The following is a 22874-nucleotide window of genomic DNA, read 5'->3' on the forward strand; positions in this document are numbered from 1 at the left end:
TGAAGAATACGAGCAAAGTGTTGGATTAAAGGGAGATGAAAATGTTGAAGTGATGAAACTTCAAGATGCATTGTACACATTTACTGCCCTGTTAAATTGCAATCCTATGACAATTAATTTACTTTTAATTAAATGATGGAAGAAAGGGAAAAATGGAGTGAGTGGGAATGTTGAAGAGTTGACATTGATGGAGACCTACTGTATTCGTAAGCTTCCTTCTTGAATGACAGCTTCTTTGGACAACCCCTTTAAGACAATAAAAATATTTAAAAATCTAGGGAAAAGTCAGAGCCTTAAAGAAGTGGTTGGAGAAATCTCCCCTTCTTCACTGCTTGTCTAAGTTATTTTATGTGTCAATCCACTTCCCTTGGTCACAAGACTTCTTTATGAAATGAGAGTTTGGTGTGTTCTTTCCTGTTCAATTATTTGGCTTGGTTGAGTGCAGTGATTACAGTAGTAATCACTGCAGGCTCCAGTTCAGATATACCTTTTGCATCTTCTGATTGATCTAACTCACCTCTCACATTTACCGGGAGCTTAACTAAATTTCTGTGACAGCTAAAGGAAGTGTTTGGCAAAAGTACTGGTCCACAGGTGATGTTCAATGCATTCCTTTTCACTTTGCAAGATTAGCAATAGTCAGTTATCTTCCTCAAAACAAGCAGACATGAGATTTTATTCACAGTGCAGAGTGGCAGAGTGAGATACCCTGGGGAATCTTTCTCAGGTCTTAACTCTTTACCACTTATCTCGTGGATTCACTCTGCCTCTCGTGAGCATTTTCGAGACACTCTGTGTTTGCAAAGCATTATATTACTATGAAATTTTTCTTGTCATTGATTATATTGGCAATATCAATGTTTGTGGCAGGAAATTAAAGTCTTCTTCCAGTGGATTGAGTAAAAACAATAAATATAACACTTTTAAGTAATATTAATCAAAATTACTGACTTATAGTTCCCTCTTAGTGTATACAAAGATGCTATTTTCTACAGAAGGTACCCATTGACAAATTCATAATCCATAATATTTAGACAATCTCTTATAAAAAGGCAGTTAGTGCTAACAAAGAAAAAGGAGAAGAGATATTCCAAGTCTTTAACTTCAATATGTCAATAGGGACACTTTTACTATTGTTAGTAATCAATACAATAATGAACTTAATTAGTAACTGCCATTTCTGTGTCCATCTGTTTATATTTTTACCAATGTCATCTAAGCATAAGCATAATTGTAGGCTTAGAGTGGGTTTATTAATAGAGGATTCTACATCCTCAGCTTTTGTCATTCTTAAAATTGTTTTGGTATTCAAACCTATTCTGTATAATAAGAATAGTTTTGCAATGCTCTTGAATATATACATATTAAAGACTGATAATTTGTGGTATTATTTTAATAATAAAATATGAAGGAATTTTAATTTAGCATGCATTCTGAAAGTGGCTTTTTTAAGTATTGATGTTGCACCTCCAATCTTTCTTGATGGACATTTTTCTAAAAGTTTATGTTAATCTTTCTGGATTTTCTGTTTTGGTTTGTCTTCAACATCCTGTGAAGTGACACCTCTTTCTTACATGTCTAATTTGGTTTTCTTGTGGATTCTGATATTTAAGGGATATTGTTTGATAAATGAATAAACTGAGAAAATCTTTAAAGGATTTGGAAGGACTCTCATTTTCTAACACCTGCAATGTTTCTCAAAATCAATTTGTTAATATTTTTTTCTTTCTAATCTTTAAAATAAAACCCTGGGAAAGTTGTTTCAATTATCAATTTACTTATCTCTCAAAAAGCCTAAGTAATGAGTCTATTTCATTACACAAGCCAGAGAAATATTATAAAATGTACACACACTAGCATTAATGAACCTGAATATTTGTAAATTTACATTAATAAATTTTCCATAAATAGCTGGGCTCGTGTCCATAATTCTAGCATCTCTGGAGGCTGAGATCTCAGAATCCCGAATCAAAACCAACCCAGGAATAAAAGTCGATGAGACTCTTATTTTCAATTAACTCCAGAAAATTTTAAGAAAAGCTGTGGCTCAAAGTGGAAAAGATCAGTGAATGTGCCCAGGACCTGATCAAGCCCAATGACTACCCAAAAAAATTTGGTCATAAATCTTTTTCTATAGAAAAATAAAAAGAACAAAAAGGCAATATTTGATCAATACTTGAAATAGAAAAGGGGGCCCTTTATGTCTTGTTTTCAACCCTGGTCATTTCTGCAAAAGTAAAAGAAAAGGAAAAGAATTAAGTGACTGAACTCCTTATAGTTTTTCAGACTATACCATCATGTTTTCCTCCCTTGTATCATAACCACCACATTCTTCTTCCTTTTTTGCTCCTCTTTATATTTTTCAATTATTTATATTTCTCATTATAAAAACATCTTCACATGAAAATAGTTCTCTCTTGTTTTGGCCCTAAATGCAACTCAGGAGAACCATCCAAGTCTATCATCAATGTATTGGTCAGTATCTATTCACTTTTCAACCTCTGCCATTGAATTCCAAACTCACCAGTATTTTCTCCAGGTAACTAGCAACTGTCATCTGCTCATTTCTCTGGAAAGCCCCTCTCACAGGCGCTGCATCATTTCCTCAGTGTTGGTATTATACCTGCAGTCAATTCCTTTCACAATTCAAGCAGGACTTTAGCTGCATAAACTACGGAACTCCGGTCAGTCAGTAAATTGTCATTATGTTGATGCATCACCTAGGACAAGCAAATCATCATTACGCAGTAAGTAGCTATTTGCTTAAGAGACATTTGTTCTCCCTGGCCCAGCACTGAGCCATAATTTGTTTCCTGCCCTAGTCTTACCTCTAATGACAAGTCTGTGGATATTTCGCCTACAGGACACTTTTCCTCTTCAAATGAGAAGGCATATTAGGAAGGAGCATCACAAATCACAGACAGGCTCAGGATATTACATTGTCCTTGAAATAAAAGGACAGGGAAGTAAGGGAGTCCATATATTATATCACAAGCAAAGTATGTACAGTAGATTGCAGATGGGGTTGAGTAGGTATCAACTGCTCTAGTACTGGACCTGCTATCAACATCAACAACCAATTCTTGTATTTTCTAAATTGAAATACATAAAGTAGTCCTACTACTTTTCTGAGGTAGTAGCACTACCTCAGATATGTAATATTCTTATTATGTAAAAGCAAACCTATATTGCTATAAAACTGCTTTCTTCCTATAATCACAAGTTTTGTGATATTAGAAATGTGTATATGATCGTGAGCACACCGCCTTGACCTCAACTCCCTCCCTCCTTCCTTCCTTCCTTCCTTCCTACCTTCCTTCCTTCCTTTGCAAGGAGACAATCTCAAAGTCTAGGTTCTCCTAAAATATGTTCCTCCTGCCTCCGCGTGCATCCAGTGGTGGGATTATATCTACATCCTACTGCTCATCTTGCTGCTTCTTCAAGTCAATCACCATGTCTCACCTAGTAAAATTACTACACATCTGTTTTCCATGATTGATACAATATCATAAAAGTTTGTATTTAACTTATGCAGTGAGAATTAAACTGGATTTATTAAAAATAGTTTCCTACTTCAATAATGAAATAAGCCCACAATTTCGTTTTCATGTTTCTACTGACTGAATATTAATAGTGTTTTACTTTAATTGGGGGAAATTTGCATTTTGTCCTTATTAAGGACAGTAGACAATAATCCTATTAAGAAACTTAATTCCCATAGTTTATCTAGTCATTATCCTGTGAGTACATAGCTTCCATTATGCCTGCTTTCGGAATTTGCTTCAATATGGAGAACTTTGTCATATGTCTTTATACTATCTCTCTCTGGTTAATCTTTCTCTCATTGTTTTGCTAAAAGAATAATGCATTGAAGAATTGAAGACTGACTATTGGTCAAATTAGTTACTGTCTAAGCATATGTATCAAGCAAAAAATGCCTCTTGTGCTATATTTGTAAAAAAAAAGAATAAAAACGAACATGTCGTTTATGCTTTGATTATTCCTATTTCTAGCTATTTTGAAGGTTGTCACAATCCAGAGAAGTATATTTGTACACTCCGACATTCTTCCTAAACACTCCAAGCACTTTTGAACAGCATTCATTGGGAGTGAAAGATTGACTCTGGTCTCAAAAGTGGGTAGACACCATTCCACGTGCCCTCTAATTCCTATCGTTTACTACTCATGTCAGCATCCAATTTTCATCACTGTGTGATCTCATTTCACTGTGAAGTGCATATTTTGAAATAAGTTTTCTTACTAGAGTTGTAATGAATTGACTTGAACATTATCAAGAAATCTGGCAGGAATTCACACACCTGCTACTTGCCAATGTAATCACCTTTACCTGTCTATAGTAAGACTGAAATAAATGAAACAAAGAATTTTGCTCATTTGCCATATGCATTTTATGTTTTATTTCTTTAATCTTTATATAAAATCTTATTCACATGTTAAGTAAGAAAGAAATTCACAAACATCAGAACACAGAATGTACTATTCCAGAAGGCACTCCCAACCCATAACTCTTTTCAGGATTTTGCTTCTATCTGGTTCCATAGATGATTTTTTGCTTGTTTTTGAGCACTGTGTTGCTGAATGTGTAAAATCAGGTTGATTTTCTATGTGTGCTAGTTCTGGAGCTTGAACTCAAGACATGTACTTGCTTGAATTTTTTTTTCCAATCAAGGCTAGTACTCTACCAGTTAAGCCACACTCACATTTTGCTCTCTATCACGGACAATATTATTACAGAATTTTTTCTGCCCAGATTGCCTCTGACCTCTGCCTTTTTAGTAGATAGGATTACAGATGCCAACAACACCTGGTGAAATATGACTTCTCTTTGTCTCTTGTCCTCCCCACCTAAATATAAGTTTATGGATAATATTTAAGTTTATACACTCTCGTTTCAATCAAAATGTAAAATCCATACACTCATTCTATTGTGCATAATGCATTAGTAGCAATTCTATAAATATTCGTTGATGGAAGTATCTTCTATTTTACATGATGAGAGAGTACAGATAGAGAGACATGTATAAATTAAGATTTTAATTAAAACTCACAGGATTATAAAATATTTGTCTTGATTTTTGTGTTTTTTTAAATATTTTAGGTGTATAAATCAATGGCATTTGCTACAACCTCATGCTGTGTCACAATTACCACAATCCTTTAGCAAAAATTTCTATTACCAAGACAGAATCTCAGGACCTATTAAGCGATATCTCCTAGTCAGTCCCTTCTGAAAGTCCTATAACCTCTGTGTTTTCTATCTCATTATTTTCATATGCTAGATAATGTGTATCAGTGGCATCGTAATTCTTTTATGTCTCATTTACTTCATTTGGCAGGATGCTTTCAAAAGTCTTTCATGCTGCAAAATGTACAGGAAATTATTCTTCCCCAGAGCTGAATAATATTCTGTTGCATGCATGTACATGTTTTGTTGATCGTGCTTGCTGATTGTATTCTGATGATAGTCACTCAGAGCTGTTTCAGCATTATTGGTTGATGGGAGTAATGCTGCAGTGAGCATTAGAATGCAGGAGTTTGGAATGAAGAGGCCTCTATTTGGGGGTTTATGTAACCACAACGGAGTTACTAGTGTTTCTTGTATTTAGCTTTGTGGTGAACCAACAAACTTTGTACCAAGGCAACTGTGCTATTTGACACTTTCATCATCAGTGGGTGGGCTGGAGTGATTTATCCATTATTTCTTTATACTTTCCACTTTTAGTTGTTCATTTTCTATTTTTATAGCAATGCTAATAGTTATAATTATGCTTTGATTGGCACATCCCTAACAACTAGTAAAGATGGATATCTGTTTATATTTGCACTGGGCATCTGTGTATTTTCATAGAGAAATGTCCATTCAAATCCAGTGCTTAGTGTTTACTTGACCTTCCACTGTTGAATTACAGGTAGTTATATATTCTGGATACTAAAAATTCATTAGTTAAAATTTATAATTATTTTATCTTATCCTGTAGGTAGTCTTTTCATTTTCCTGATGATATTCATTGGTAGACAAACTTTTATAACTTTTTAAAAATTTTTATTGCAATGTATTTTTTCTTTTTTTATATACATTTGTGGTCACACTAAAACTTCCTTGATGAATGGAAAGTCAAGATTCAGTTTTTAAATATATTTCCTTCTAAGAGTGCTATGATTTTAACTGATGTGTTTAGAATTTGACCTTTTTTTATTCTTTTCCATGTGAAAGTTCAGTTGGCAGAAAACTGTTGATGTTACCAATTATTCTGAATTTTTTTTGCTTTTTCACATTCTTTTAAACATTTGATATTCTGTCATTTAATTTTCCCATTCTTCTAATTCTAGTTATATTCTAGTTATAGTATGCATTTAAATGCACAATTATATTAACTGTCAAGATCAGTACTTTTTCTACATTTATCAGACATTTGGATATTATATGTTTAAGTTTTCATTCTAGCCCTTTCTGTATTTTTCCAATCAAATCTCTATTTTATCCAATATAGCTAGCTATGTAACATAAATTTCTTGTGTCTGCCTTTCCTTTTATCTCCTGAGACCAGTGCTCAAATTCGGTATGTAAACATTCTCTCATTTGGCTGGCCCTCTACCTCTTGAGCTATGCCTCCAAATCTGTGGCTCATCATTCTTGATTTGCTCTGCATATTAATTATACAAGAGGATTTTGGTGTACAATTTGCATACATACACACAGTGTCCATGATAAACTTAACTCCCTATATCATGCTACCTCATTCTTCCTCACATTCTTAAAGCAATGTCAACAAGCCTAACTGTTCTATTTTCATAGAAAGTATTTGAACCACATATATAAAGTACTTTGACCAAATTCACGCTCATTCCTACTCTCAATTCACCTTCCTTTCTCTCACTGCTCACCCACAGAAAGCCTACTGTGTATTCTTTGTTTTTGTGTGGGGTTTTTGTTGGTTTTTTTTGGTGGTGGGGGTCTTGGGGCTTGAACTCTGGGCCTGGGTGCTGTCCCTGAGCTCTTCAGCTCAAGCCGACTGCCCTACCCCTGGAGCCACAGTCCTACTTCCCATTTTCTAGTGTTTAATTGGAGATAAGAGTTTTGCCATTTACTTTCTTAAGTATATATGGAGTACAAAGTGGTTTCACGATAGTATTTCACATATGTGTATACAATACTTCTGTCTGACTCACTTCCTCTATTGCTCTTGCTTTTTATGTAATATTTAGCAATTTCCAATGTTTCCTTATACAATCTTCAGGCCAAGATTCAACATACTTTATATGACTAAACCTCCATCACTAGGGCATCCCTCCTCTTCCTGTCTTCCTACTCTACTAAGTCTCTGTAAGCAGTCTCACAAGTACAATAATTCTGTATATGAATGTATGTATTTGTTTATATATATTTATACCTATATATAATATAGGTAAGATATGTGAATAAATGTAATACATAATATGCAATGCATATGCACATATTTTATATACATATATTGTATTTATTATCACATATTATATATATTTTAGATTTTAATTCTATGTCTGAGAGAAACTATGTAGCCTTTTCTCTTTTGAACCTGGCTTACTGGAATCTCCAGTGTATTAATTTTCCTGCAGAAACCTTAACTTCATGGACTAATAATACACTATCCTCTTTATATATGGCATTTTCTTTATCCATTTTTCAGGTGTTTAGGCTGCTTTCATTGCTTTGCAATAGTGAACATTAGTTCAATAAACCTAAGTGCTCACCTCTCCATTAGTCCTTCACATGTGTTCTTAAGTGGGATTTTTATACATCACATAGCAGATCTAGTTTAAGACTCTGAAACATTTTTTGATGAATTGGTTATAAGGAAGAATATTTTCAAAAGATAATTTGATACCCAGCAGAGAGGCACTGATATAATAAGCATCCAAAATATTTAACACAGTCTTTTGGATGAAAGAATAGTTACAAGCCTAAAGAACTATGAAGGGACCATTCCCGGGCACTAGAGAAAAAATAGTGCATTAATCATGTCTCAGCAGATATAAGATTAAAGCTGTCATCTATAGTTAAATGTAATATACAACAAATATATAAGTAAATAAAAATGCCACATACACTTATAAATGAAACTAAAGGAACAGCCAGTGTTGAAAGTTCCAAGTGGCTTCTTTACCGTTTGTTTCTGAAGAACAGTGAGAAGGCATCATGGAGGGATTTCTTTCCCAAACTGTGGTATTCACTTCCAGTCTTCATCCAAATTTTCACAAGTTGTGTGTTTGTTGGATGGCTGCAAGAAAGGCTCCTGAGAGGAATCTTCCCAAAAAACATGGCAGGACAAAAGTTCCGAATGTGGATATTTACCAGCATCCTTGTATATTGAGAAGAGAAACGTGGCTTTATGAAATCAGGTCCATTTTGGATGCATAGGATACATGAGACAATTAGCCCCAGTGGAGAAATAAACTGCCCAGACTCCAGTAAGCTAGAAAGTGGAAGAACCGAAAATAAAATCTAGTTCTTCATTTTTCCTGCTGCAAAATACAGTGGCCTGCCAAATGAATCCAGCCTGTTTTGGCAGTATCATGAGGAAGAAAAGAAAATCAAATAGGCTGAGAGGAAGAAAGGAAAACAGTTCTCGGCAAGTGTTATCAACATTCTGTGTGTTTCTCTCTGCCTTAGAGTTATAGACATGTTAATGGCATATTTGAGAAGGTTTCTTTGTGAATCAGGTTAAGGCTAGCATTGTTCAAAAAGCTCATTAGCAATTTATGAAGAGTGGCAAAGCTCATTTTGCCTTAATGTGAAATCACTTTAGGCTGTCACTAGAGGAAAAATGGTTGAGAAGTAAATTGATCACGTACTGTTTTCACTCTCTTTAGAAAAGGAAAAAGAAAAAAAAGAAGGATGAGGAAAAAGAAAATTAAAACACAAGAAAAATACATTGCAAAAATGATGCATAACACTGGCCCAGTTTTCTAATTTGGGCAACTTTTCCCTTTTCCTCCTGTGAGAACCTCTGAGATGGACTTACTAGGTCTCTGTGCTTGGTCAGTTTGCAAACAGTGGAGGTTTTTGAATCACTGTCTCACTAAAGCAATAAAATGTGTTTTGGGAGGCGCCACTAAGTCCAGAGCCTGATATGATGGTAGGAATAGTTACATGAGAATGGAAACAGTTCTCTAAGTCTTCAATCTTACTATATTCAATTGCTTTGACTATCAGCTCTTGAGATGTGATCTTCCTGCTCTTCATCTTCAGTCATGTACAGAATAGGCAGGTGTATCATACACTTATTCTGTATATGAACTGAATGACTTAAAGGGCCAGAAAGAATGCCTGGTTCTTCTGCTGTAAGAAATAAGAGCTGTCACTCCAAGTGGCTAAGGGACAGGTCAGTGCTGATAAGTTTACTTCTCCTTGGAGAAGTAAACTTGAGATAATGACATCATATTCCAGAATCTTTCAAAATCTTGATTAGCACAGCAACACACTGAGTCAAGGTTCGGCATTTGAGGAGTAGTTATGTATCAGATTTTCTCTTAATAACTTCACCATTGATGGTTCATCTCAAATCACTCTCTCTTGAATCTGTAAGGCCAGGAGAGGGTGTGAGGCACTGACAACAAGTCTGTTCTTTTCCCCACCATCATGCTTCTGACCCCTTTGCTTCCCCGGCTGTTTATTCGCCATCTTGTCTGTAAGAGCTGTAGATTGTATCTAGAGAAATTGAGATGGAGGTTTCAGGTTAGGTTCCCAAATATCTCCCATTCCCACATAGGCCTGGCAATCTCCAAATCTCCACTGTCAACATCTCTCACCAGAAGGTCAAATCTACCACAACTGATGCAACTGCAGGACGACCTCCTAAACTCTGTAGCCTCCAACAGAGTTCATTCTAGGTGCTACATGTTCTGCATACACCATTATAATACCCATGACCAGAAAGGCCCCCAAGCTTCACTTTAGACTGCCCCCTTGGATGGCCATCACACTGGACTTTTCACCATGTCCCTCCCTGTGCTTTTTCCTACATGCAATGTAATCAGATCCGTGCCTTCCATAGCATTCAGTGACTGGCTTCTGTTGCTTTAGTTGCATGTATTTTAGATTCCTCCACTTCTTAGAGATTTGACATCTTTCATCTTCCATTATCAGGATATAGCATGGGCTATTTATCCTGAGGATACCTACTGAAGGATATCTTGGTTGCTTTGGTATAACAACTATAGTGGTTAGTTTAGATGGCCATTTTTTGCTAGTCCTGGGCTTGAGCTTAAGGCCTGAGCACTGTCCTTGGGCTTTCCTCAAGGCTAGTGGCCTACCCTGAGCCACCACACCCTTCTGGCTTTTTCTATGTATGTGCTACTGAGGAATCGTACCAAGGTCTTCGTGCATGCTGAGCAGGACAAATGCCCTGCCCTAGGTGCCCATTTGTGTGACACAAATCCTCCACTAATGTGGATAGATACTAAAGTGGATAATTACTGGATAGCACCATGAGATACGCTGCTGATATTTAAAAATTACAAAAGGAACTTCAGTGTTTTGTTTCCTCATCACCTGTAAATGAGACTTCTGGATGTCCTCCCTGTAAAAGTGCCCTGCATATTGTCACTGTCCTGAGCCTTGGCTACTCTCATAGGTGGACAGATGTCGCTGGTCCTTGAAAAATGATTTTGTGTATACGTGGTGTAGGGTGCAGGTGGCATATACAGAAAGTGTATGAATCAGCTTGATTCTCGGGGAGAAATACTCGCATGATTTTTCCAAAGTGAACATGGATTAATACTAAAATGATTACTGATCTTTTATGGAAGAAATAATGTGGCTGTATAGACAACTGCAAAGTACAAAGGAAGAATTGTATTTGAAATATGCTATTGACTCCAGTCTTCCATGGAGCAATTTCATGACAATACAGAAGCACAATTACAATAACAACAAAAATAAAGGCAGCAAATGGCAGGTATGGGGAAAATTTGAATTTTGAAATCAATTTAAATAGTATGGCTTGAAATCTAAACTCACTATGTTTGTGGATTATGGCAAAATAGATCTAACATTTTTAGCTTGTGTCTGTTCATATCTATAAACATTCATGTAGCTGAAAAGTTCCTAGTGAAGAGGATTATTGTGCCAGTATTCCATAAGCCTTATAAATGGACAGTACCTTGGTAATTCTGCATTGTAGAGCTTGAAGCACTCACATATACACATAGAAGCCCTCAGGAGGAAGCTGCAAGGAGAGTAATGACCAGTTAACTAGAAGTGGTTTTACATCACAGGGCTAAAGTAAACTTATTTTTATAAAAGCCTCACAACATGTTTTTCACTTGGTTCCCATTAATTGTGGATGTGATCATGATATTTTCTTAAAATTGTCAGAAATTACCAAAGTTGAGATGTTTGGGTTACTGTAGTATCTACTTGCATACAATAACTACCTTTCTAAGAACTTTGCCACTACACATCTGAATTCAGATATGGATATCCAACTGAGAAAAAAGAAACCTAAATGTCCCTCTTCTCTGTCTCCTGTCTCCTCTGTCTCTTCCTCCTCCACTTCCCCCTCATACTTCTCCTTCTTTTCCTCCTTCTTCTTGTATGGCTTGACTCGGGGCCTGGGGGCCCTGTCCATGAGCTTTTTCACTTAAAACTAAGAGATGAAAGATAAGAGTGTCTGTGAACTTTCCCTCTCAGGCTCACTTCTAAACATGATCCTCAGATCTCAGCCTCCTGAGTAGCTAGCATAATAGACATGAGCCACCTGTGCCTAACTAGAATATATAAAATTTCTATCCATTTTCTTATCAAGAATTGAATATTATCTGACATAGTTTCCTAAAGATTTTTGTCTACAAATATTAAATGAGTTGATATGTTTGGGTAAACAAACTCCAATTCCCTAAGATCTTGGCTGGGATCAAAAATTAAACTGGTTTAACACAGATTAACAGAAGTCATCTTTTTTTGCATAGTATGCCTCAGAAGAAAGTAAAACATCGAAGAATTACACTCAGTGACTTTTATATTGATTTGATGAAAGAATGGGTACCTTAAAAGATGAGCAATTTTGAGTATCCATATAGAATTGTCAACTTCTCTTCCTGAAAGATAAGCTGATACTGTTCTAATCAGTGAAGCAAGATTATTTTACTCATGGAAATTTTATCTTCTGCTTCAATAAACAGCATGAACCTCACCATGAAACTTTTTGTTTTTGAAGTGACTTTAACCTATGTAGTTAACATGTCTGAATAGCACAACTGAACCCCTTCAGATGCAAGGTCTATAATCAAGTATGTGAGCTGTACTTCTGCCAGAAAATCTATGATTCACTCTTACCCCCCACATATTTTTCTCACTATATTTTCATTTTATCTTGATTCCATTACTCATTTTTTATTTTAATATGCAATTCATTTGTGCTAAAATCTGTATTTTGATAGCTCTCTTCTTCAAATTCAGAGAGAGAAGGTTTGGTCTGTATTAAAATGAAAGCAGCGATTTGAGAAGAAAATCATATCCTATTCTTATAACACTTGAATTTTGTTATACAGGTACTTGAATTTAAGCAATAAAATCAGTAGCACCTAAGACATAAATGAGGATGAAATTTAAAGGAGGGAAGAAATTGTAGTTCAGCATTCTGTCCATATTAACTGTGAGCATAAAGCACACACCTGTGCATGCTCTGTCGGATTCTGAGAAAGGCAGATGTGTGGGACAAAACAACTAACAGATGTGGATGGGGATAGAATATTCTGAACTAAGAGAGAGGCTTTAAGCACAGAGATCACACTGTGCATCTTCAATAGTTTCAAATGACTATTGCTTGAAAGATGAAACATACACATATACATGTATATATATAGCATATATATGTATATATGTCATTCTTTGCTTTGCAATACTGTGGGAAACTGTTTATAGGTTAATGATACAAGACTAATAAAATCAATTTCCAAAATCACATTACTCTTTTTTATCTATTTGGTTGATTTAAGAGTTTCAATTCAACATATCAGTTTATGGGTACAGTGCCTTCTGAGCAGTGTCACCCCATCATCATCCCCCGTATTTATCTCAACATCGTCTGCCTCCTCAAATGAATAGGCTCCATTTTCATAAATGTATATCAGAGAATGTAACTGTATTTCCACTCTTCCTCTTTTGCTTGCTCTAATTCTTTTAAGCATCACTCTTCTCAGATAAACCATATTTTAGCGTCCTGGGATTCATTTTGTTAAACTTTCAATTAATTGCTCAGAAAGATAAACAATAGAATCCAGACCTGCATACTGCAAACTTTAGTCAATTTGACTGGCTGAATCTGTATATGACCCTCTGCATATCTTCATATACATTTATAATTTTACCAAATTTCTATATATTAAATTAAGCATGTACCGCTTATTTCTCTGATACTGAATTACTTCACCTAACATAAAACTTTCTGGATCAATCCCTCTGAAAATGAAATATTATTTTTATTGATGCATAAATAAATCCACATCTATCTATCTATCTACCTATTATTCAGCAACATTTCTGATCCACGTCTTCATTGTAGGACATATAAATCCTTTACGTAAGTTGGCTACAGTAAATAATATAGCAGTGAACATGAAAATTCAAGTGAAACACTGACATGCAACCAAAATAGAAATATGATTTTACTTTGGTGAATGACATCTCAAGTAGCTGCCTATATAGGCAGATATGTGAACAAATACATTATTAAATGCAATAGTAGCTAAATGAATACAAATTATTGCACATGAACAGAGTCATAACATTTTTCAGAACACTTTACTTTGGGATTGCTAAATTGTTACAATAAGTAGTTGATTTTATCAAAGTAAAACTAGATGATAAATAATTTGTTCCTAAGTATTCTATCAGTCACTTCTAAAGAGCTTTCTAAAGCTCTTCAGTACACAAGAATTTAAGTATAAAACAAGGTAAGAATAATGTAAAAGAGCAAGTATCAAGTGATACTTTATTGCAGTTCTGTATATGGATGTATAATCTCAGCTAGAATTTTAATATTACATCACCAATGCTTTAAAAGTCCTTGTCCCTTGAACTACAATCCATCATGGTCTTATTCCATTTTAAGTTTATTCCCAAATTTAAATAAAGTTAGTTTTCAATACCATTCACCTCTCTACACATAAAAACATTTGGATCTCTGACTTTAATATTTGACTGGCCTGACTAGTTTTTTTTATCTTTCAATAAGAGTTCTGTAAGTAAAACTCATGGGCCTTTTTATTCCTGTTACACTTGGAAGAACCTATAGCTTCTGAAATCTTGGATCCCATTTCTCTCTGTCAGGATCTTGTAGGGCTGTTTCACTGCCTATTGGCAATGAGTTCTGTGGTAGAGAATCTTTGACCTCAGAGACATCTATCTTCATCTATTTTCGTTCTATTTAAGCATATACTAGACCTACAACTTTACTTATAGCATATTTTATTTTAGCCATCATATTTCTTAATTTTCAAGAGCTTCTGTTCATTTTATTTTTGGTGTTTATTTCCTACAAATTCATTTGCTCCAAGCTGTGTAGATGCCACAGATTTTCTGTCTCAGAAGAGAACTGCATATCCCTTTTAAAGTTTCATTCTGTTTCCAACACTGCAACTTGTGTTATAGATTTATTCATAGGATTTGTTTGCTCTGCACCCAGCTGTTTGTGTTTGAGATTATTGTCAAATCGTAGCTGCTGGTTCATTTTAAGAGAGAGGGATTGCAGTGCTTATCAGGGATGCGATCTTTGGGAAATTTTACATGTTGGTGGTGAATTTTCTCTATACCTATGACCATCTGCATCTGGAATCTAATCAAAGGAAGTTGAGCTAGTTCAATGCTCTTGTCAGCACCCATAGCTTTAGTTGTTTCAGCTTGCAGTCTAGTGTCTTACTACTGGGTCCTCAGAATCATATACTCAGATTGGGTATTTACCTTGCTAAAAGACTCCTGAAAATAATGATCTGTCCCTCCATTCATTAAGTATTCACTTGTAGCTGAGTGCTGGTGGGTCATGCCTGTAATCCTGGAGGTTGAGGTGGTGGATTAAAGACAGCCAGGGTAGGAAAGTCTGTGAGACTCTCATCCCCAATTAACCACCAAAAATCCAATAGTGGTTCTATGGTGTAAGTGGTAGAGCACAGGCCTTGACTACCAAAACTCAGGGTTACTGCCTAACTCCTGAATTCAAGCTGCAATAACACTTTGGATTTTCTTTCAGAAAGAGTCCTTCAATTGCTTATGGATAATTTTCCTTTTCTCATAACCAAAGTCATCAATTTCCCCACCTCACACCCAGGGCTTTATAATATCATTGATTATTTCTTTAATATTTCTTCATATTATTATTTAGATGGTGTTGATGATAAAAATAATAAATACACTTAATTTAAAAGTGGAAGAAAGTCAATGGAGAAGCTCAAAGTTTGAATTTAGAAATTTAATTTCTTTGCCAGTCATGGGGCTTGAACTCAGGGCCAGAATGCTGTCCTTGGACTTATTTTTTAATTGTAATTAATAGAAGGGTTGCATGATATTTGCCAGATAGAAGGTGCATTAATTCACATACATTGATGCCCTTTCACATGTCTTGGTCATCATTTCCCTCCCCCATCCCTACCCCTCAACTTGTTTTCCCTTTTTTTTAAAAGCACTTTGTTTTTGTTTTGCCAGTCCTGGTGCTTGAACTCAGGACCTGAGCAACGTGAATTTTCCTACTTCCGTATTTTATTATCATTTCTTCCATAAGGAAAACTTTGCTATCTACATTAATATATTTTAAAAACCAGGGTGCTGCAATTCATGTTTTTTATTTCTAAATCTATCTTTAATCAATCCACAGAAATGTTTTAAGCATCATAAAAATAATCAAGGCCCAAATTTCCTTTTTTCCTTTAGCACATTGATTCATCATTTCAGCTGGTCTCTGAAGGAATCTTTGGAGAGATACTTGCTGCTATTTTCACCACAGCTCAGTTGAATAGGCTTGTAAACAAATTTGTATAATCACCATGGAACATCATTTTCTTCATGGTAAAACTGCACTAATAAAGGCATCATGACATTAATAAGCATTCTTAGTAAATGCAATGGATGAGTATAGAATCCCAGGGAGAAGAGAAAGGTTGAGTATGTACAGTGTCCAGTTATTATGAAGGTACTGGTCTTATAAGTACTATCTATCCAATTTCCTAGAAGCTCAATAAGAGAATTTCATCCTTCCTACTAATTCCAGTTAGAGATGATACAGTATTTTCTGACAGGCCTAAGGTATTATTTAAAAATTAGTAAAAGTGTTCTGGAACAAAAATAAATATGTTCTTCAGCAATAAAGAATTGGCATATTGTTATATTTCCAAAAAATGCAATCAGTAAATATTTGATCTTGCATTCACTAGATTACAGTAAATTCTGTGCTAATTTAAGCACATTTAATCTATGAATAACTTCCAGCAAACATTTACTTAAGGACTCTTTTGCTTCAGAGATAGTAATGGGTGCTAGAAAAATAAATCAATTAAATACAAGTTTATGCTTAAAAAGTACAAATCATTAAAGCTCAAGAGAATAGTCCATAATCTTAAGAAGAAGAATAAAAATATGAATCCTAATATGCAGTAATTATTTGATTCAATACATAATCTATTCTGGTATATATATATCATTGATGTCTGTTCATGTCTGTTTTTGAATTTATTTTTAAATAACTACATTGTTGCTTAAGATAATGACATATGCATTACTGTTTTAATGCTTTGATAGTACTTTTTCCATAATATGGTTTAGTTTCTTTCTGAATGTGGCACTTACTTTAATATTGTATATTAATACATGTATATATAGACATATACTTTTATGGTAATGAGTTCTCAAGATACAGGTCACTACTCACCATTACAAATATAAAAATAACATGTGTGTGTGTGTTTGTGTGTGATCCATCCACAATTAACTCTTCCTCCTCCAAATTATTCCTATATTTAACTTGAAATGTAATATTTCAAGTATTTCCCATCTTTTTTGTGTTTCTACAGGAAATTGCTTATAAATAATTATTTTTATATACCTGGAATTGTAAACTGTTTTCTAGAAAATAATAGAACTCAGTGTATGCTGTTATTATATTATAGTGTTGAATTTTAATGCATTTTGAAAATTCTTGACTTGCCCACTAGGAATCTTCATATATTAAATGATACAAAGTTATAAAATGAATAAATTGGAAATGAAATATGATTATTGTCCCCCCAAAAGGGCTTTTGTTTTCTTTTGGAGTGGAAATATTTGAAAGCTAAAACATAAAATATGATACTTTAAGTTATAAAAGCAAAGCATGATACCATTATTATATGATAGTATAAAAATGCACTAACTTAGAGAATTTATGATTTTCATAGTCTTAAAGTTAATTTCAACTGCTTTTGCATGAGTGCATTATTTATAAACTGTTCACTCATACTATTAAATTCCATGCAGAGTATATACTTGAACAGACTTAAAATCCATACTAATATTCTTTCTCTACATAATTTGTATAGAGTATTGGATCGAAAAAAAAAACTTTTCAGTATAGGCTGTAAAAGTTTAAACATAACTTATGAATCCATCTCTGTAGATCATTCTTTCTCTGGTGTTAAAGAGAAAAGCTTAGGAGAAAAGGACAAGAAGCAATGCACATTCCTAGCTGACTCAGTGAGGCCTGAGGGCATAGTTCAGTCTTTGGTGATTTCATGATTATAATGCACATGACACTCTTAATGCCTATCTAACCACAGTAGACAGTATTTCTCACGTATCTCCTTCCTTTAAACAGCCAAAGTGCAAATATTCATGCTACAAGTACCAAAGTAAATAAATGCTGTGAAGAAGCAAAATTAAATGTACTATAAAGAAGCCAAATTAAATACAAAGAAGTCTGCCAAAAATATTCCCTATAAACTATATACATATATACATACTCTAAATATCTATCAAAAGCAGTGGAAAGTCATGTATTTTACTGTGTTTCTTTGGTAGGTTATGAGAACTATACATCTGTGTGTTCCTTTATTTTCATAACAAAGCAGGAATTTTATTTTAAATTCAGTTTAACTGATATCGAAAACAAAAATTATATGCATTTATGGAATTTCATTTTATATTTCATATATGTATACTTTAGATAAAAATTAAATTAGGATAAACATCTCTATAGTCTCCTTTTAAAAACACATATTAAAACCTGAAAATTGTATGTATGTATTACAAAGAATCATACCAATTTTCAATCCAAAGTGACAAAGAGAAAATCAAAATACTGCTAGTTGCAGATCAAATGATCTTATAAACATCCTCAAGACTCCACCAACTAAAAACATTATGAAAACAAACAAATTAATTCAACAAAGTTTTGTATGCAAAGTTAATTTACAAAAATCTGTAGATTTGCTGAGTACTGTTGACTCGTATAATATTAGGAGGCTGAGATTTGAGGTTTGCTGTTCAAAACCAGCCTGGGCAGGAAAGTCCATGAGACTCCGACATCCAATACACTACTCAGAAAAAGCTCGAATGGTGGTCTGCTACCCTTGAGCACAGAGAGGTTCAAAGACAGTGACCGGGCCTGGAAAAAAAAAAAAACTATAGAATTTTAAACATCAGAGGAACATTATAAAACAAATCAACAATTGAGTCCATTTGCAAAAGCTACCAAAAATTCTTTGCTATTATGATTCAAACAATGGAAACAGTAAAATATTGGCTTAAAAAATAAGGAGGACACATTCTTGCTTGTGGAAATGGGAAAATATGCTATGCTCATGAAGTGGAAAAATCAATATTTCTGAAGTACCCATACTGCCCAAAGCAATTGGCAGAGACAATGCTGTCCTCGACAACATAACTGTGTGTTTCTTCATAGGAGTGTAATGAATGAACTTTAAATTCATGTAGAATAAGACAAAATCAAAAATAATTGGAAAATATTTTCTTAAAAAAAGCAGAAAGAGTGAAAGGCAGCACAGTAACTGAATTCAAAATACACATAGCTATGGCAAGCAAAACGGTCTCATAGGGATGTACAAATGGATGGATGAATGAAGCACAAAAGATACCCCACAGGGAGCTGGTACAGATTCAGGCAATGCATTTAGTACAATGTAGATAAGTATTTCATGATACAGGGTGACAGTTTTTTTAAGCTACACATTATATCCTTCAAAGAGAAGTTTTCTACATTGAAAATGTATTAATTTCACCATAATGAAGACTTCAGCCCTTGCATTCTATATTATCCTCTCTAAGTCAAGACAAGTGTTTGATTCTAACTGAGACAATTTCAAAGCTGGAATCAATATTGCATTAGCCACTAGCATGATAAAATAATGTGCCATTCCCTCCTGCATGCTCTCTGAATCATGTCCCCAAACTTGGCTCTGAATGTAAGCTGAGCTATCAATGAAGAAGAGGCCATCCTGTGTCTGTCTGGATGAAAATATCCAATAAATTTCTTTAAAACTCTGAATTTAGTACAAAAAAATCTAGCATTAAAGAATTTCAAGCATGTAATTAAATGTATTACTTTAAACTATAATGTTTTCTTTATACCGTGGAATTGGGAAATTTAATGTGATTGAAAAATGTCCTTATTTATTTCTAGATGATTTTGCTAGCATGCACAGCATCAACTCTTTTATAACAGGGTCTTATAAAAAGTTATTAATTATTTGGATTTTATCACACAAGCTTTCATAGTCTCTGAAATAATTTGATAATATAGTGTAGATTTTTATGTAATTTTAGGCTGCAGTATAAAAATTCCACAGCATGTAACATCGCATTTGATTTTTTATAAATAGCCTTTGCTTGATATTTAACAAAAAGGTCTTCAAATGAGGCCATATGCCAACCTTGATTCACACATTTAGATACTTCTCACACTAAATAATTTGCACATCATTCTTCATAATATATAGACATAGTTCATTTTTCCCGATTTTTGTCAGTATCTTCAACTACTTAAAACAAGGCAAGAATAATGAACAAGTAAAAAATTATGACAGTTCATTCTGTTGAATTTACTGAGCAATCAACTGTGTAATTTGTTTCTGTATTCAACAATTAATATTGATCTCATTTTATATGCATGATGTCATAAGTCATAAATATATTCAAAGAAACAGACATAGTCTCATCTTTAATCATTTATTCATTCTTCAGTTTAAAAGTCTATATAAGAAAATCTGCCTGTGTGTACATACATATACAATGCTGACTAATGCTGACTAATTTCTAACCCCAAATGTAAATCATGTAAGGACACTGAGTGACAGAAAAAAACGTAAATATTCATAGTCAGTGATTTGGAGATTGTATCCAAGAATGTTTATTTAGATTTTTAGTTTTATTTTTTTGTAGTAATTGAATAATGCATATGCATTTATACATACATGATATGTAAAATCTTAAATACATTCATCTTTTTTGGACAGGTAAAATTTTTAATTGCATCTTTTAAAGATTACCATTTTACAAATTAGAAGGAATATTTTCCTTTTTTCTTATAGATATTTTAATATATAATTTCATTGTTATCAACAAGGTGTACTTTAGGGTTTTCATTTCATAATCAATAAATTTCTTTTTATGGAAAATGTCACTCATTCTTTAGCTTTTCCCCAGTTTCTTTTTTGCATCCCTACCCATACGTTTTATAGTTCATTTTCCACATTGAGTATACTAAACAGCAGGATTGCAATAGTTCACCCTTTCTAAGTTCCTGCACCTTCTCTTGCTCCCTCCCCAAAAGAAGCAAAAAAAATACACAAAGCTAAAACAAATACCACAACTACCAACAACAATAAAAACATGTTTTCCATTTCCTAGAATGTGTCTGGTAAATAGTGTATTGAATGTTCAGTTGGGATCCCTTTCTGAAGGCTATCCTTTGTTAGTGTGAATGCTCTGTCGAGTTTTATATTTATATCTATAAACATTCAAGCTATTTTTTATAATATTTGTACGACATACAAACATTTGATTTAATTTTTTATGCAAGATAATAGCCAGTTTTCCCAGGACAATTGAAAAGACTATCCTTCCCATATTGTGTGTTCTTTATCTCACCCAAGATCTCATGGTGTCAAGCTCTTCTTCTGCTATAGGAACTTACCATTGTGGTTATTGCAATCTGCAAATGTGATACTTCTGGCTTTCTGCTTTTGGCTGAAGATCACATTTAAAATGTGGATATCTTGTTGGTGCCACATGAATTGTCATGACTTTTTGTTCTATTTATGTGGAATTTTTATAGGATTATATGGAATCTGTACCTAGCATAGGGACTTTTTAATAGTAATAGTTATCCCAACCCTTAAACGTTTGAAATGTTTCCAAGGTGGTGTCTCTTTTGAGTGAACAAGGCTGATGTGCACAGTATATTCACACACTGGAACACTAGCCATAGAGAGTGGATACAATCTTGCCATTTAAGCAACCTGGATGTGTCTGGAGGACACCCGGTTAAATGAAATAAGGCAGACACTGGATTATAAATACAGATAAGTACTGAGGGATATATGGCTGGCAGGTTAGGTAGCCCTGTTGGTCTGTCTCTTCAGAATGGATTTCATGAATGTTAGCCATAGAAAATTATCTCTCATGTAACTGGTACTTGCTAAGCACTCATTCAATTACATTGAAATACCTTCAGTGTCACTTTTTCATGTTGGATGAGAAATGAACAAAATTCATTCTACTTTCCAAAATGCAGACATCAGGAACATTATTTTATCTCTTAGGACACACTGTGAATGGCAACTTGGTGTGGTGTACAATTAGTGGAGCATGAAGTATTTCCTTAAAATCTCTTTACATGTTGGTACAATTCCTCATCTAATTTCAAGAAAAATGTTTTGTCCTTTTTATTCCTTTTCTACTGCCTGGTTGCTGCTTGTTTTTCTTTCTTTGGTGTCAAGATATTCTTTATTGGAACAAATCAATGTGTCAACAATTGAGAGACACATAATAACAATGCAAAATTCTTTCTAATACAGCTGGAGTTGTCATTCATTTTTACCTTTGACTAGGTTATAAAAACAATTAAAGCTCATAAATGCTACTCAAATAGCAATATTACATTAAATGTATTATTGGCATAGTATAAATGTTTCCAGTTTGTGTGATTCCATATTTTACCTTTTTGATATCTTATTATTCAAAAATAGTTACTCAAATTTTCTCAATTTTACCTAATAGATAACTTACCGCGGTTCTTATTTAGTTTTATTGACTCACCTAGTTAAACCCAGTTTTGGATTGCAATTTTAACATTTTCTTGGACTGGGTTAAACAATAATTCCCTAGCTCTCTAAAGCCAGTGAAATAGATAGAAGGTTAAAGCAAGACGAAATAAGACAGGCACTGGTGCCTCATGCCTAGAATTCTGCCTACTTAGAGGACTGGGATCTGAGGATCGTGGTTCAAATCCAGCCTGGGGAAGAAAATTCCATGGGATTCTTATCTCCAATTAACAACAAAAAGCTGAAAGTAACATTGCGGCTCAAGTGGCACAACACTAGTCTTGAGCAAAAGAGCTCAGGGACAACACTCAATCACACAAACCATATATTCCAAATCCACAAAATGTTCAAGAACAGTCAGATTTATTGAGCTAAAACTGGGGTTGTGTTGATGTTGTATTTGGCCATCTGTGGGTGTTTACTTAAATGGGAAGCAATTTGTCGTTAAGCTTGCATGAGTCTTTCCTGAAAGCAAATACATACGTTTACCATAAAAATAACATAGGCAGCAAAAATTATAAATGGAATTAAACCTTAGAATCAACAAGGTCACCCCAGCCATCACAGCC

The sequence above is a fragment of the Megascapheus bottae genome, chromosome 7, assembly GCF_031878675.1.
Source record: "Megascapheus bottae isolate mThoBot1 chromosome 7, mThoBot2.hap1, whole genome shotgun sequence".
Classification (NCBI taxonomy): domain Eukaryota; kingdom Metazoa; phylum Chordata; class Mammalia; order Rodentia; family Geomyidae; genus Megascapheus; species Megascapheus bottae.